Source organism: Geotrypetes seraphini, chromosome 4 (genome assembly GCF_902459505.1).
Source record: "Geotrypetes seraphini chromosome 4, aGeoSer1.1, whole genome shotgun sequence".
Classification (NCBI taxonomy): domain Eukaryota; kingdom Metazoa; phylum Chordata; class Amphibia; order Gymnophiona; family Dermophiidae; genus Geotrypetes; species Geotrypetes seraphini.
This window is the reverse complement of record NC_047087.1, coordinates 133,714,384-133,731,058: the sequence shown is the minus strand read 5'-3', so window position 1 is coordinate 133,731,058 and position 16,675 is coordinate 133,714,384. Positions and strand designations below refer to the sequence as shown.

The window sequence follows — 16,675 nt, the reverse complement described above, 5'->3', positions numbered from 1 at the left end:
CTAGGGCATGTGTGGTTTCCTCTGCCTACTGTCTCTCCTGTCCCAAACATTCTCTGGGACTCAGAGTGAGGAGATTACAAAGTATGGCATTTTATCACAGCCTCTAGCAGGCGAGAGAAGATGTGATATAGAGGTGTTAAAAGTCAAGGAGGTGCCAGTGATGAACTGGCTGCAGAGTCTAATGCTAGACAGGACGCATTTCCACCACTGCTGACAACAGCATCTGTCTCCAAGGTAAGGAGGGATCTTATGCTTTCTTTTCCCTTTGCCATGCCTCTGTGTTTATTCAGCACAAGATATAATAATGAACCTATTCTGTTTTATATCTGCAATTAGGAAGAAGTGAGAAACTGGACTTCCTTCTGCCAATGATGTCTTAACAGCAGCATTCTAGGGGTTAGTTTTAAATCAATCTATTTGGCTAGGTAGAAATTTGGGTTTGGATTTTATCACTCTTTTCCAAATCTCACTCTAAAGCAAGTTACATGCATGCAGGTGAAGAAATTATTTCCAAGAGGACCAAATTTTTGGCATATACAATAGATCTGAGACTCATTCTCTCAATGGATTTTATATTTATTTATTCACTGTTTTACAAAACTGACCTCAAGGTGAGTTACAAAAGGTATAGAAGTTATCTCCATGCCAAGTGGGCATACTGTCTAAATTGTACCTAATGCAATGGAAGGTTAATGACTTGTCAAAAGGCATGAGATCATCAGTAGGAAGAGCAAAATCTAAACTCTAGTTTCTATGCTTCTTTTAGTCTCCTGTTGTAACCTTAGTCTGAATGCTGCTTCACTCTATTGGAGTGAAAATCGCCTTATACAGAGTAGCTAAAATTGCCCTCTGCACAGAGTAACTAAAATAAATCAATTTTACAAAAGGAAACAGGTTTGAAATGGGAAAGTAAACTACACGTGTGTATTTCAAATAAGAGTATGGAAAATTTTTTTTTTTTTTTTTTTTTTTAATACTCCAGTTGTAGATTTAATCAGAGCAGGATTAAACATAGGCAAAATAGACCTAAGCCTAGGGCCCAAATATTTAGGAAGTTCCCTCTCAGACATGCTAATTCAATAGACTGAGTTGCAGATTTTTGCCTGTAAGTCAGCTACTGGCAGAAAGGGGGGGAGGGGGCAGCACCGTACCAAGTCAGAAATGCACCCCCTATGACCTGCCCCCTCCCCTCCTCTCTAGAGCTCTTAACCTGCCCATTGCATCGCAGCCATGCAGGGAAAGCAATGGACAGGACACGATTTTGGGCCCTCTGACTTCCGTGCGCCCTCGCACGCTCGCTACAGCTCTGGGGCAGGAGACCAGAGCCCCCTCTGCCTGCAAAGGTCTGTCTCTCGTCCCTTGTGCATTGTTCTCCAGTCTGCAGCAGGAGTTAGCAAGCAGGGAGTCTAATCTACTGCTTCTTCTACTGCCAGTTTTTTATCTGCATTCAAAATCATGCCAAGTCCTGTTTGTTCAAGTTTTAATGTATAATGTATTATACTACAAAGGAAGGGGGATCGGGGTGGGGGTGGGGGGCTCAAAGGACTTGTTTGCCTAGAGTCCATCAAAGGGTTTAACATTTTCTGGATTTAACTAGGCCAAGTATGTGGATACTTTTGTACCCACCCAACGTAAAGCAAATTCTCATACGAAAACTACCCAGATAATATAAAGATATCCATATATCTTGTCACTGACAGCTTAATGAAAATTAACCTCTTTCATGTTCTTGTGTCTTAGTTCTAATCCCAGGCCTACCACTAACTTTCTCGTAGTTGTGGGACAAGACACTTTATGACAGCTTAAATAATAATACAGTACTAACATTATCCCTCTAATAATACAGTACTAACATTATCCCTCTATTCAGGGGGAATTATTAAAGAAAGAAGACACAAACTAAAATCCAGATTCTGTCTTCACATGTGTCTGCAGCTATGTTAGGGATAGCATAATTGTAATGTACATCTGTTTCAGTGAATGATGTGACATAAATTTAAGGGGTCCTTTTACTAAGCTGCTGCAAACTCTAATGCGTACTTACCACAGCTAAAAATGCCTTACCGCAAAGCACACTTAGGCGTCCTGCTGCGTTAATTTTGGGATCGATGCTTGCTATGTGTAGGACGACACTGCAGGTAGCCCAAAATGCTGCTGCTTGAATTTTTGGAAGTAATAGGTCAAGACATGTGACCACCCTTTTGCGACAATTACACTGGCTTCTGTTAAATGTAGAATTTTGATTAAAGTTTTAGGCCTAGATTCACTAACCTGCCTGATACTGTCCACTGCGTGGACGATCCAAGGAAGGCCGATGGATTCACAAATGGGGGCAATGCAAATGAGGGCAATCGTAGGCATGCCCCCCACTGACTACATGGATCGCTCTCCAGCGATCCTAAGGCATGCGCAGACCATCTAATTTGCCTGTAGATGGTCTGCGCATGCGTTTGATGTCTGTGGTTTTTATTTTTTATTTTACTTTTTTACTCACGAGCCTGTGGTTTTAACCCACAGGTTTAAAGTTGGTTAAAACCACGGGTTTGCGCTGCAGGGAAGGGTGGAGAATCAGGACAGAGAAGAGTTGGGGAGGCCAGCAAGAATCAGGGCAGAGAGCATGAGGCGGCAGAGAGCTTTTGCAGGAGAACAAGAGAGCATGGAGCAGAGAACTTTTGCAGGAGAATCACGGCAGAGAGCAGGGCTGATGAAGTTGGCTGGGATTTCAGGGTGGCAATGGAGCAGGAGAGTCGGCAGTATGTGACTAGTCCTCAGCAGTCGCTTGTTTTCCTCTTTTTTTTTTAGTGAATTGTTGCCTGCCTACATTTGCATGCTGTTCCTCCTTATTTGCATACGCGAATCGGATCGACTGCAGGAGGAAGGTTAGTTAATCAGGTCAGGGTCGCAAAGTGATTGCAAAGTGGTCGAGACACGATCGATGTCCTTAGTGAATCTAGCCCTTAATGTTAATTTTTTAGGCAGTGCGTAATGAAATACCTTGGTATTATCGCAAGTTATGATGTTGTATTACCTACATAAGAACATAAGAATTGCCACTGCTGGGTCAGACCAGTGGTCCATTGTGCCCAGCAGTCCACTCACGTGGCGGCCCTTAGGTCAAAGACCAGAGCCCTGAGTCTAGCCTTACCTGCGTACATTCTAGTTCAGCAGGAACTTGTCTAACTTTGTCTTGAATCCCTGGAGGGTGTTTTCCCCTATAACTGTCTCCAGAAGAGCATTCCAGTTTTCTACCACTCTCTGGTGAAGAACTTCCTTACGTTTGTACGGAATCTATCCCCTTTTAACTTTAGTGAGTGCCCTCTCGTTCTCTCCACCTTGGAGAGGATGAACAACCTGTCTTTATCTACTAAGTCTATTCCCTTCATTATCTTGAATGTTTTGATCATGGCCCCTCTCAATCTCCTCTTTTCAAGGGGGAAGAGGCTCAGTTTCTCTAATCTCTCACTGTACGGCAACTCCTCCAGTCCCTTAACCATTTTGGTCGCTCTTCTCTGGACCCTCTTGAGTAGTACCGTATCCTTCTTCATGTATGGTGACTAGTACTGGACGCAGTATTCCAGGTGGGGGCGTACCATGGCCCGGTACAGCGGCATGATAACCTTCTCTGATTTGTTCGTGATCCCCTTCTTAATCATTCCTAGCATTCTGTTCGCCCTTTTCACCGCCGCCACACATTGCACAGACGGCTTTATTGACTTGTCGACCAGTACTCCCAAGTCTCTTTCCTAGGGGGTCTTTCCAAGTTCTGCACCAAGACATCCTGTATTCGTGTATAAGATTTTTCTTACCAACCTTACACTTATCCACGTTAAACCTCATTTGCCATGTCGCGGCCCATTTCTCGAGTTTGTTTATGTCACATTGCAGGTCTTCACAATCCTTCTGCGTCCTCACTACTCTGCGTCCTCACTACTCTGCAAATTTAATCACCTCGCTCGTCGTACCAATTTCCAGGTTGTTTATAAATATGTTGAAGAGCATGGGTTCAAGCACCGAACCCTGCGGCACTCCACTCGTGATGCTTTTCCAGTCCGAGTATTGCCCATTTACTCCCACTCTCTGTTTCCTATCCGCCAACAAGTTTTTAATCCATGTGAGTATTTCAAACTTGATTCCATGGCTCACAATTTTTCGAAGTAGTCGTTCATGTCAAACGCCTTCTGAAAATCCAGATATACAATGACAACTGGATCACCCTTGTCTACATTGCCCATTACGATTTGTCACTAGATAGAATGCAGCGAGTGAAATATGCTGAGAGTAGGACGAAGGTGATTTCGACAGCAGGGGTGAAAATGTGGAACAACTTACCCCCTCCCCTTGTAGCACAGTTTTTAGTGGTAACAGCTCCAACGCTCATAGAATTCCTATGAGCGTCAAAGCTGTTACCGCAGTGGTTGGCACTAAAAAACTGTGCTACACTTTTGTAAAAGGGGGAGTTAGTTGGACAGTTAAGGATGATGGACAATATACAAAATTTTAAAAAGCTGCTGAAAACAACCTTATTTGTGGAAGTGTTTTCTTAAACATAGTCAGATTTATATAGCAGAAAATAAGAGAGACAAGCAGCAGAATACAATTTAAAATTTTGTTTGTGCCCACACTCTCTCTGCCCCTTCCATCTACTGTCCACCCTCTCTTTCTTCCATATGGCATCTTCCCTCTTTCTATGTCCCTTCAATTAACTGTATATCTGGGGTCCCTTCTCTCCTTTGCACATGATTCATTTCAGCTTCACTCCCTCTCCATTTTTCTGTCTCCATCCCCTCCCCTATGCTTTGGCATCTCTCTCTTTCTCTTCTCTTCTCCTTTCCTTCCTTCCTTCCCACTCCACACCATGGTGTGGTATCTCTATCTCCTTTCCTTCCCTCATGCCATGGCATCTCTTCCTCCCCCTTCCTGGTCTGGTATCTCCTTTCAGTGGCGTACCTAGCATATGTGACACCCAGGGCTAATCAATTTTTGGCACCTCCCCTATCTGTACGAAAAACATGATTTTTAGTAACAATCCACATGTCACACATGAGTACCTAGGAAAAGGCAGCATCTTACATATGCAGTGAGCAGTACAACATCGATACACCCATTGTAAAACTAAACAAGCCAGACTAGAACAGATCAATCCTACACCGTCAATCCTAACAGAAAACCATGTCTTTCGAACACACAGAACACAGAAAACACCTTTGCCTAGTATGGAATATTTAATCACAAAATAACTCCTCCCCCTTTTACAAAACTGTAGTGTGGATTTTAGCCACAGTGGTAACAGCTCTGATGCTCATAGAATTCTGGGCATCAGAGCTACTACCACCATGGCTGGTGCTAAAAAAGCTCCATAGTTTTGTAAAAGGGGGGATAAAATAGAAATACATAGGTTAAATTGAACCAGCAAGAAGCTGGACTCTGCATACAATGCAACACCACAGAAACAGTGACACAGAAACAGTGATCCGTGGCTGCGTCGGAAGCCTTCTCTCTGAAGTCAGAGAGAAAGCTTCCGACGCAGCCGTGGATCGCATGAGGAACAGACACCCACGGCTTTCAGCAGGGGAGCCGGCCAGAACTGAGCAATACTGTGAGCACCCGCAGACACCCCTGTTAACTGCCACTGCTGCTGGTTAAGGAAAGGCAGCAGCGGCAGAATAGGGAGGGTGGCTGGCTTTGCACCCCCTTGGGGCATGCACCCGGGGCGGACCGCCACCCCCTTGGTACGCCACTGTGACTTAGGCCATCTAAAACCAGGTCTAAGTCACAAGAAGGTATCCAAAGTGACCAGATAAGCACTGCAGACACAAAGTACAGATCCCCCACACACTGCCCTAGTGATCACTGCCCCCCCCCCCAAAAAAAAATCGTAATAACAGCTTTACATATCTGCCTCCAGATCATCAGCACCTGGCAGCCTGGCACAGGAAAGCCTAGTAGAGCTGCACAGAGGTGGCTTAAGTGATCTTGGGGTGGGTTAGTGAACCATGGAGAGGAGGACCCAGGCCTATAAGCCACTCTAATCACTGCATTCATGGAAAAAAAATGTACACCCCTTAAAAACCCCTAACCCTTTTGTACTGCCATATAAGTGGCTCCTGTAGCCATAAAGGTTATTGGGGTGGTAGATAGGTGGGTCTAGTAGATTCTGGGGATGTTTTGGGGGGCTCATCATGACCTATAAGGGAGCTGTAGTGAGATGTTTATGTGGCATCCTTTTTATTAAGTTCACAGCAGTTCCTTGGTGCCATGTCTGGGTGTCCAGTCCCTCACTTTATTGGCCCCTCCCAAGTACAAAAGTTCTTTTTCTAAGCGTTTTTGACTTGGACAAATTTTTGGTCGAAAATGGGGTATAAAGATGGACGACTTAGCGGTCTGGACGATCAGACGTATGGACGTACAGTTAGATGATTTTCGGAAAAAAAAAATGTTGGATGTGTTTTTCAAAAATGGACTTTTTCCCATGTCCGACTTTGGGTGACTTGCGACTTAGGCCCAAAACGGACTTAGACATTTCTTTCGATTATGCCCCTCCTCGTATTTTAAATAAATAAAAAATAAATTTTTTTTAAGCGCTGGGAGCAGGTCTGGGTCTAGGAGCAGAGAGTGAGTGGGCTCTGTGGTGTCACCTATTTACTGTATTTTTCAGACCATAAGACACACTTTTTCCACCCCTAGTAAGGGGGTGGAAAGAGGGTGTGGCTTATGAACCGAATACACTGCGCACCCCCAGGGTGCCTTTTTTAGTGGCAGTGGTCCAGCGCGGTCTCCTGGATGGCTGCCTTTGTCTTAGAAGAGCGACGCAGGAGCATGACCTTTGCACTTCCTGCCTGGTTGCGCCGCTCTGTGATTGGCTGCAGTCAGTTACTGACTGCAGCCAATCACAGAGCAGTGCAGGACCAGGCAGGAAGTGCAAAGATTGTGCTCCTGCGTTCTGTGTCGCTCTTCTATGACAAAGGCAGCCATCCAGGAGACCGCGCTAGACTACTGCCACTAAAAAAGATACCAAGGAGGCTGCAGGCGGCTGCGGGCTTTGGGCTTCCCAGCACCAGATGCACCAGACACACCTAGGTGTAGAGGAGGAAAAACCAAGAAAAAAAAATATTCTGAACCAAATTTTTTTTCTTGGTTTTCCCTCCTCTACGGATGGGTGCGTCTTATGGTCCGGTGCGTCTTATGGTCTGAAAAATACAGTAATTTGCGAGTCTTTACTACCACAAACTAAATAGAGAGTAGTAGGGATTCGCATGCTAATGGCCACATGTTAACTGGGAAAATAGCACATGGCCATTTTTTACCACAGTTTGGTAAAGAGGCCCCCAAATTATTTTTACTATAATGTTTCTTGAATGGCTGTGGGATTGAGGACAATTTTCAAACCAATTGCCCAGGTGAATTGATCTCTCTAAAAATAACCTTCCTCTTGTTTCTCAGCTTGCTTTTAGCCACATTAAATAGGGACATTCCTTGGGCTTGCTTGGCTTAGGAAAGCCAAATCACATGCATGCGTGACATTTTCAAAAGTGTGTGCTATTTTCCCCCTTTTGGCTGCACATATCAAAGAACAGATAGAAATTATGCGAGTGGCTCTAATGCATGCATTTTCATTGAGTTTTCAAAGGGAAAAGTACAGGACGTATCTTTGATCATTTGAATAGGGCCAATGTATTACGGTAGTTCTAGCTAGCTTCCTTGTAGACAGTTTGAGGCAGGCAGTTTAAGGAAAACAAAGAAATGTACAAGAGAATATACAAATAGAAAACATTTTTTTAAATACATTTAGCTGTTCAAGCTTACTTCGGTTTTAATTAAGAGCTGTAGATTGCAGCATTGTTTTATTGTATTATGTTTTATTGTAACCTGCCTAGTTAATAGGTGGGTAATAAGCAGATAAATCAATCCACTAGCTAACCTGCCACAGAATGCTGCAAGGAAATCATTTGGCTGATTTCACTGGTGCTCTCTTTCTCAGTGAAATTGGAGGGCTAACCTAATGATTAGTGCAGTGGCCTAAGAACCAGGGAAACACCAAGGGAGCCCAGGTTTTGGGAAAGAGGTTGTAGTATATGCCTCCAGCCCCGACCCACTGTACCTCAGGGCTCCACCCCCTGACACACCTCAATCCCACAGCCATTCTAGAAAATACCTTATTTACAGCAGTAACTGCATGAATGGATAAAAGAGAAGTATTTCAATGTATTCCATTACACCCCTGTCTAACATGTATTTCCCCAAGGGGTGAAATAACAAGGGGGCCTTGTCGCTCCACCACCCCCACTTTGGGCCAAAGCTCATCAAAATTGTGGCACTGGTTGAATTACTGGTTGAGATTCTAAAGCCTTGCCAGCCAAAGATGTCCAGTTCTGCCCAAGCCCCCTACTGTGCTGTTTGTGCAATGCAGAATTAAAACGTCAATGCCGGCACTTCTGCGCATGGGTCCCCTTTTACGAAGCTGCATTTGCTGCACTGGGAATTGCTACCATGGCTTTGTAAAAGGGGCCCACGCTCACTTCAGGCACTTGAAAATGGAAAATAAGATGATACCTTATTAGAGCAGCCTAATATATTTTTCAATTAGTTTTCAGAGATCAAAACCTTGGGTTAGGTCAGGACAGTATTCTGCTGTTATGGTATCCTCTCCTGACTTGAGGAAGGAAGAGTTAGTCTCTGAAAGCTACCCAAAAATGTATTTAAAATGAGTATAATAGAAAAGATATCATCTTATTATATACTAGCTGATTATCTGGCGTTGTCTGGATATTTATTTATCCCAATCATCTGTTGTTTTTGATAATTTTTACGTCACCCCCTTCCCACCCCACAGTATTTTCTCTTAGATAGCAAGTCATATGCATACCAAGTTTGGTTGAAATCTGTCCATATGTTTTCGAGTTATGCTGGAACATACTTACACACACACAGATACATCTGATTTTATATATACTGTATATAGATTTTCTATTTTAGTTCTATTTATTAATCTTTATTAATACAGCTTCCACATTTCCATATCTTAAATTAAAAATAAAATTATTTTTTCTACCTTTGTTGTATGGCAGTTTTCTTTTTCTAATTTTGTTGATCCCAGTCCCTAGTTTCTGCTTTCCTTTGTATTATATTAACTCTCTTGCCAGTGTTTCCTGTCCATTTGTCATTTTTTTCTCTCCTTTTTCTTTCAGTTTTTTTCAATTTATTTTTCTTCCTCTGTCCAGATTTAATTCATCCTTACTATCCAGTCTTTAATTTCCCTTTTTACTGCACCTACAGCTTTTCATTTTTCTCTCACCTTGGTTCTCCCTTATGTTCCTTCCTCTAATTCTCCAATCTTTCACTAACCCTGTTCTCTCCCTTCTTGCCATCTAGCATCTATCCTTCCACCCAGCATTCTATCCTTCCATCCCTCATCTACCCTCTCTCACAATTCTTCCATTCAGTGTCTCCCCCTTTCTCCCTTCCTTCATTCAGTGTCTCCCTCTCTACTTGGCCTTCCATCCAGCATCTTCCTTTTTTCTCTCTTCATACTTCCAGCATTTCCCCTTTCTCTCCCAAATCCTACCTTCTCTCCCTTCTTTCTCTTCCATATTTCAAGTGTCTCCCCTTGTTCTCTCCCTCCTTCTATGCAGTATCTCTCCTCTTTCTTTCCATCCTTCTAGTCATATCTCCTCTTTCTTTTCCCATAAGAACTTAAGAGTTGCCAAACTAGGACAGACTGAAAGTCCATAAAGCCCAGTATCCTGTTTCCAAAAGTGGCTAATCCAGGTCACAAGTGCCTGGCAAAATCAATCAACTGTCTCTCCTTTTTCTCTCTCCCTTCTTCCAGCCTGTCTTCTCTCTCCAGCCTTCCAGTCAGTGTCTCCTCCCCCCCCCTCACCCCATTCTTCTAGCCAGCATCCCTCTCCTCCTTTTTCATCCAGGGTGTTCCCTCTTTCTGTCCTCATCTTTTCTCTTCTATCCAGCATCCCTTCTTCTATTCATCATTTCTCTTCCATTCAGCATCTCCCATTTCTCTCTCTCCCCCACTCCCCTCTTCCATCTGGTGTCTTTTCTCTCAACAAGCAGCAGACATGGGGAGAAGCAGCCCATGCTGTTGGCTCCACCAGGTCTCTGACATCAATTCCTGTTCTGGGGCAGAGGACCAGCAGAGCCAACAGCATATACCTAAACACTGGTCCCACACCTGCTTCTTCTTGTTTTGCCACCGCTCACTGGGAGAAGTAGAAGCATTGGTGGTACTATGGTGACAGTAGCACAGTGGGAGAATTTCCTGCTAAGCCACAAAATTCATGATCTGAAAACCCTATTGCTATACTTAGATATGGTTTAGTAATTTTCATGGATGGGACACAAACATACCGGGTTATAAACTTTTTTAGGAAGGACAGAGATGGTTGAAAAGGCAGAGGAGTTCCTCTCTATGTAAAGAACAATATCTAAGTAACTGAATGCAGGGGGCCTGGTGAAAGGAAGAAATAATATGGATCACTTTTTTTTTTTTAGTTCAATATATGTATTGGCTTTATAAGAAACAACGAAGAGAGGCAATGGAGATGTCAAAGTCAACTGATGGTCAAATGTCCTTTAATGAAATTAAAACATGTAGAAAATATATATCAAATAAAGTCTTGACTAGAATCCAAGTTTCAGCGACAAGCATCGCTTTCCTCAGGGGACAATAATGAACTTGAAAATCAAGAAGCAGAAACAATCTCTCCTTATTCCTGCCTCCAGCACCTGCCACCTTGGGATTGTTTCTGCCTCTTGATTTTCAAGTTTATTATTGTCTTCTGAGGAAGGTGACACTTTTTGCTGAAACTTGGATTCTAGTCGGGACTTTATTTGATAAATACTTTCTAGATATTTTAATTTCATTAAAGGACACGGGACCATCAGTTGACTTTGACATCTCCATTGCCTCTCTTTGTTGTTTGTTCTATTGTAGTTCGAGGCTTGGTTCTTTCTTTCCATATTTCCTTGGCTTTATAAGAATTATATAAAAAAAGATAATAACATCAACCATAAGTCATATAAATGAATAATAAAGAAATAAGTCAATTTGGGCTTATAGATTTTTGTTTGATTAAAGAAGTAGCATAGGTATTATTTAATGGTACTCAAAATTCAAGTAACATATCAATTAGTACCTCTTATCAATCAATATCATTTGTCATAATATAAAAGCTACCAGTCAACACCAATGGAAAGAACCTCAAAACTGTTGAAAAACAATCTAATAAACAGGTTCTGCACACAACTGTGAATTGATTTAGACAAGAGGAAAAGACCTCAGAAGCCTGCACCACGTAGAATAAGAAATTCACAATGTGGTTAATAGCAGGACAGGTTCTCTATCATCGGTCTATAAAAACCTCTTGTAGCTGATTAGAAAATTTTTTAAATTGTCAGTGATATTTAAACACTTTAATAATTATAATCAGCAAAAATGCACTTATCTCAAAAGTAGATAAGAGCTCGACGGGACCCGTTTCGCCAAAAAGCTTGGCTTCGTCGGGGGACTTTTTGAACAACTGTGAAACAAAAGAGATAAATGAAAATGTATTTTAACATTAAAAAATATCCAAATAAACAGTTGTTAACAAACTCAATTGAAATAGTACTCACTGCATTCAGTAATAACTCTCCTGCCATAGAGATTTAAAGGGCTTCGGGGCTGTTGCCGTGCGGCAGCCGCTAGCACGGCTTTGTAGAAGAAGGGGTAAGTGTTATGCCTTTGGTCTTCAGTCATATTAAAATCAGTATCCTTATTCCAGTAGAATGATGATACTTGAAATAATTTGTACCAATGAGATGCCTCACACGGGTTTGAAGGTAATTTGTTCACAGATAGTTAGTAATGTTGGTATATCATGAGCAAGTTGGTTGATCTTTGCAGAGCAGCGTTGTTTGCTTTCACATCTGTACTGTTGGAGAAGCAGTTATATAACTGTTTTTGTCTGCATTTGTTTTTTGATACTTTTACATCAAATCGGACCCCTGAGGAAGGTGAGCCCGCAGAAACACAGACCGTGTTGAGTCCAGTCTTATTCAAACATTTAATCTAATCTTTGATTTTTTAATACCGATTCATCCCAACAGGAGGGCTCGACTCGGTTAACAAAATATTAATAAAACTATACAGGAGACTGCTATTTATTATTGAAATTTTTATTTTTTTATCATGGAAATCAACCAATAAATCATCATTAACATAGTACATGACAGCAGCTAAAGACCTGAACTGTCTATCCAGTTTGCCCAATAGTTTCACATATTATAAATTCATGATTAGATTAAATTGTCTTTTTTCTTTAATATTTCTGGGCCCTAGATCATAGAAGTCTGCCTGGTACTGTCCTTAGGTTCCAACTACTGGAGCAGCCATCACAGCTCACTCCAGCCTATCCAAACTATCTTATCATTTGCAGGATACAGACCATAAAAGTCTGCCCAGCACAGCCCTCATGTTCCAAATTAGTGGAATTTCCACCGAAGCCCTCCCCATCCTCTCTTCAACTGAATTGCCATATAAGGGACACAGACCATGCAAATCTGCCCAGTACCAGCCTTAGTTCTTATTTATACCACAACAAAGAAAAATGGGGAGACCCAATGATCCACAGTGAAAACAATCCACTGATGAAAACAAAAACAAAAAACTGTGGATACAGATGTTCTGGAGATAATTTATTATACACCAACATATAAAAACATGAAAATTCAATTTAAAAAGTACAATGATAAAAAATACAGTGATAAAAATCTAACCGGACCCTACATGGTCCGTGTTTCGGCGAACACGCCTTCCTCAGGTGTCCAATGGTTTTCAAACTCACATATATAGAATTGGACTGAAAACAGTCTATTGTCTTTAAACATGTGAGCAAAGAACAACGCAGACAAGCTGAAATAGCAAAAAAAAATGCTATGGAGACGGACTCCCCACTGGGTTCTCTCTATGGTGTTTTTTTGCTACTTCAGACAGAAGCTGTGGGACTTTTCCACTTGCCTGCATCACTCTAAGTTCTGCTGCTCTCGATCCCGCCCCCCCCCCCCCCCTCTGAAGTGACTTCCTGTTTTTGGGGGCAGGATTGAGAGCAGCAGAACTTAGAGTGATGCAGGCAAGTGGAAAAGTCCCGCGGCTTCTGTCTTAGTTTTTACCGTCCATTTTAGAGGTACCGCAGCTGAAGGCAGGGCTGATGGCAGCTAAGAATTACCTCCAGTCTCGCAGCAGCACTGGAACACTCACCATCCCGGGGAAAAGAGGGGAGGTACTGGAATGTGATGTGGGAAGATGGTGGGTTGGCTGGCTCAGGAAAGGGGAGAAAGCTGCTAAATCAGATAAGGAAGAAAAAAAGGAACACAGGAAGATGCTGGACATGGAGGTTGTAGGGTGAAGGAAAAAAAAAACCCAGACATGACGTGAGTAGGAAGACAGATGGGAGATGCTGGACACGGGGTAGATGCAGTAAGAAGAAAAAGGAGGTTCTGGATATTGGAGTAATAGGTAGATAGGGGGCATGCTGACACAGAAGGAGGGAGAAGGAAAAGGGAGAGGAACGAGAGATGCCAAGTATATAGGAGGGAGGGAAAGGAAAGGAGATACCAGACTATGGAGGGGCAGGGAGAGATGCCAGGGCATTGGGGGGGAATGAGACAGATGCTAGACCATGGGAAAGGAAGAAAGGAGGGAGGGAGAGAAAGGAAGGAGAGGAGATGCCAGATAATGGAGAGGGAGGGGGAGTTGCAAAGAGAGGAGAAATATGCCAGGGCACAGGGGGAGAGACAGGAAACAAATGCCAGACCAGAGGGAAAGGAGGGAGAGGAGGTGCCAGAGCATGGAGGGAGAGAGATGCCAGGGCATGGGGAAGGGAAGGGAAGGAGATAGAGATGCCAGACCATGGGGTGGAGTGAGAAGGAAGGAAGGAAAGGAGAAGAGAGAGATTCCAGAGCATAGGGAGACAGAAAAATGGAGAGGGGGTGAAGCTGAAATGAATCATGTACAAAGGAGACAGTTTATGGAAGGAGCATAGAAAGAGGGAAGATACCATATGGAAAAGAGAGAGAGCTGACACTGGATAGAAAGGGCAGAGAATGGAAGGGGCGAGACAGTGGGTGAACAGTAGATGGAAGGGGTATAGAGAGGGGGACAGACACTGAATGGAAGTGTGGAATAGAGGAGGGACAGACGCTGAATGGAAGTGTGGGGGAGAGGAGGGACAGACGCTGAATGGAAGTGTGGGGGAGAGGAAGGACAGACACTGAATGGAAGTGTGGGGGAGAGGAGGGACAGACGCTGAATGGAAGTGTGGGAGAGAGGAAGGACAGACACTGAATGGAAGTGTGGGGGAGAGGAGGGACAGACACTGGAAGTGTGGGGGAGAGGGGCAGGCTGAATGGAAGTGTGGGGGAGGGGGATCAGACGCTGGAAGGAAGTGGGGATGAAAGAAAAAAGGGCACATGCTGGACTGAGGGAAGAGGATAGAGTTAGACACTGAAAGGGGTGAGGGAAAGAGGTGGCAAGCTATAGGTAGACACAATGAAAGAGGGAAATTGAGGACTGAATAGTAAGAAAGAATTTAGACAGAGGCAGAAAATAAATTGAGAAGGAAGAATAGGGAAGAACAGGGGAAGGGAGCGGAGAGAGAGATGCCTGAGCAGGGGGGAAGGGGAGGAGACAGATACCAGACTTGGGAGGAGGAAAAGAGGAAGGAGACAGATATCAGATCTGAGGGGAGAAAAGGAGGAGAGAGAGGAGGAGGGAGGAAGGAAGGTGAGAAAGAGGCAGAGAAAGGGCGTTGTAAGCAGATTAGAAAGACTAGAGAGAGAAATGCCTGGGCCAAAGGGGAATGACAGGAGGCAGATGCAGGACTATAGGAGGTACAGACAGAGGGGGAGAGACCCTGAGGAAGAACAGGGAGATTTAAGATCATAACAGAGAAGGGAGCGAGAGGGAGACCTGGAACAAAGATACAAATGAGAACTGACACTGGATCTGGGGAGGGTAACAGAGGGAAAAGAGAGAGACCTGGACCCAAAGGGGATGGGGCTAGATTGTGAAAGAAATGTTGGATGCGAAAGGAAGAAAGATTGGATGCACAATCAGAAGGAAGTGCAACCAGAGACTCATGAAATCATCAGACAACAAAGGTAGGAAAAATGATTTTATTTAATTTAGTAATCAAAATGTGTCCATTTTGAGAATTTATATCTGCTGTCTATATTTTACACTATATTTGTCTATTTTTCTATAGTTACTGAGGTGACAGTGCATATTTTAAAGTAATCTGCCTTGACATCTTTGAAAAAAAACCTGAAACTCATAAATGATAATTAACATTTTCTCTGCGTACAGTGTGCTTTGTGTTTTTAAAAAATTTTATGTTTACCATAATGAATTAATAAGATATTGTGTGTACATGGAAAAAAAATGAAAGAAATTGGGGGCGGGGCTAGGGCAGGATTTGGGGTGGGCTAGGGCATTTTGATGAAAAAAATAAATAGTCACGTTATGTTTGGTCCACCTTCAATGTTTCAAGTTCAGAAACACTTTTTTCCATGAACAGTATGGTATCTACTTCATTCTCCTATATAATATTGCCAGCTAATACCGGTCCTTCGCCACAATTTTCTTTTGTGATCACAGAAGTATTTGTTTAGTACATTTGCTTTTTCCTTGTCACTCTCCACATAGCAGTTCATAGCTTCTTTCAGCCTCATAGTTCCAATTTTTTATCTTCCTCCTTTCACTAATAGAAACATAGAAACATAGAAATTGACGGCAGATAAGGGCCACGGCCCATCCAGTCTGCCCACCCTAATGACCCTCCCATGCCTTTACTTTGCGAATACCTGAAAAAAAATTTTGGCTGTTGTGCTTTTGCCAGGCATATCTCTCTTGGCTTATTTCAGTTTCAGCCAGTATTCTTTTCTGTACTCTTCTTGAGTTTTTTTGTATTTCACAAATGCCTTTATTTTCTTCGTCACTTGTTTGGATAACTATATCTGTTTTCTTTATTTTCCTCAGATAAAGATTGGTAGCCATTTTCATTGCTCCTTTCCGCTTGGCCCACTGTTTTTCTACTTCTCTTATGTCCTCCCATCCAGTGGCGTACTAAGGGGGGGGCGGGAGGGGAGGTCCGCCCCGGGTGCCAGCCCTGAGGGGGTGCTCCCGGCCTTGCCGTTCAGTCCCCCCCACCCCGAAGGACCTCTCGCCCCACTGACCTTCCTGCACCACCTGTGAAGCAGCCCGCAGCAGGATCGCGACGTCAGCGATCCTCTGACATCAGAGGAGGGGCCGGACCGCGGCGCAGGAAGCAGCGCCTAAACAGCGCAGGGATTGTTGAAGTCGTGATCCTGCTGCGGCTGCTTTATAGGTGGTGCAGGAAGGTCAGTGGAGCGAGCGGTCCTTCGGGGGTCGTGGGGGGGGAACTGAACGGCAAGGCCGGGAGCATAGATAGTGCTGCTTCATAGGTGGTGCGGGGAGGCCAGGGGGGCGAGCGGTCCTTCGGGGTGGGGCGGGCGGGCAGGCAGGCAGGCTTTCAAGGGGGAGGGGGGTGACAGGCAGGCAGGCAGGCCTTCAAGGGGGGGGACAGGCAGGCCTTCAAGGGGGGAGGCAGGCCTTCGGGGGGGTGTGCAGACCTTCAAGGGGGAAAGACAGGCCTTCAAGGGGGGG

The 16,675-nt window shown here is 43.8% G+C and overlaps 1 protein-coding gene across 1 annotated transcript in view; it reads left to right on the top strand.

Annotated features, from left to right (window-relative positions):
- Positions 1–336: 336 nt before the first annotated feature.
- Positions 337–16,675, top strand: part of GJA5 (gap junction protein alpha 5) — a 99,612-nt gene continuing 83,273 nt past the window's right edge. The window contains exon 1 of the mRNA XM_033940435.1: positions 337–396. The gene's annotated coding sequence lies outside the window, so the exon portion shown is untranslated. The remainder of the gene's footprint in view (positions 397–16,675) is intronic.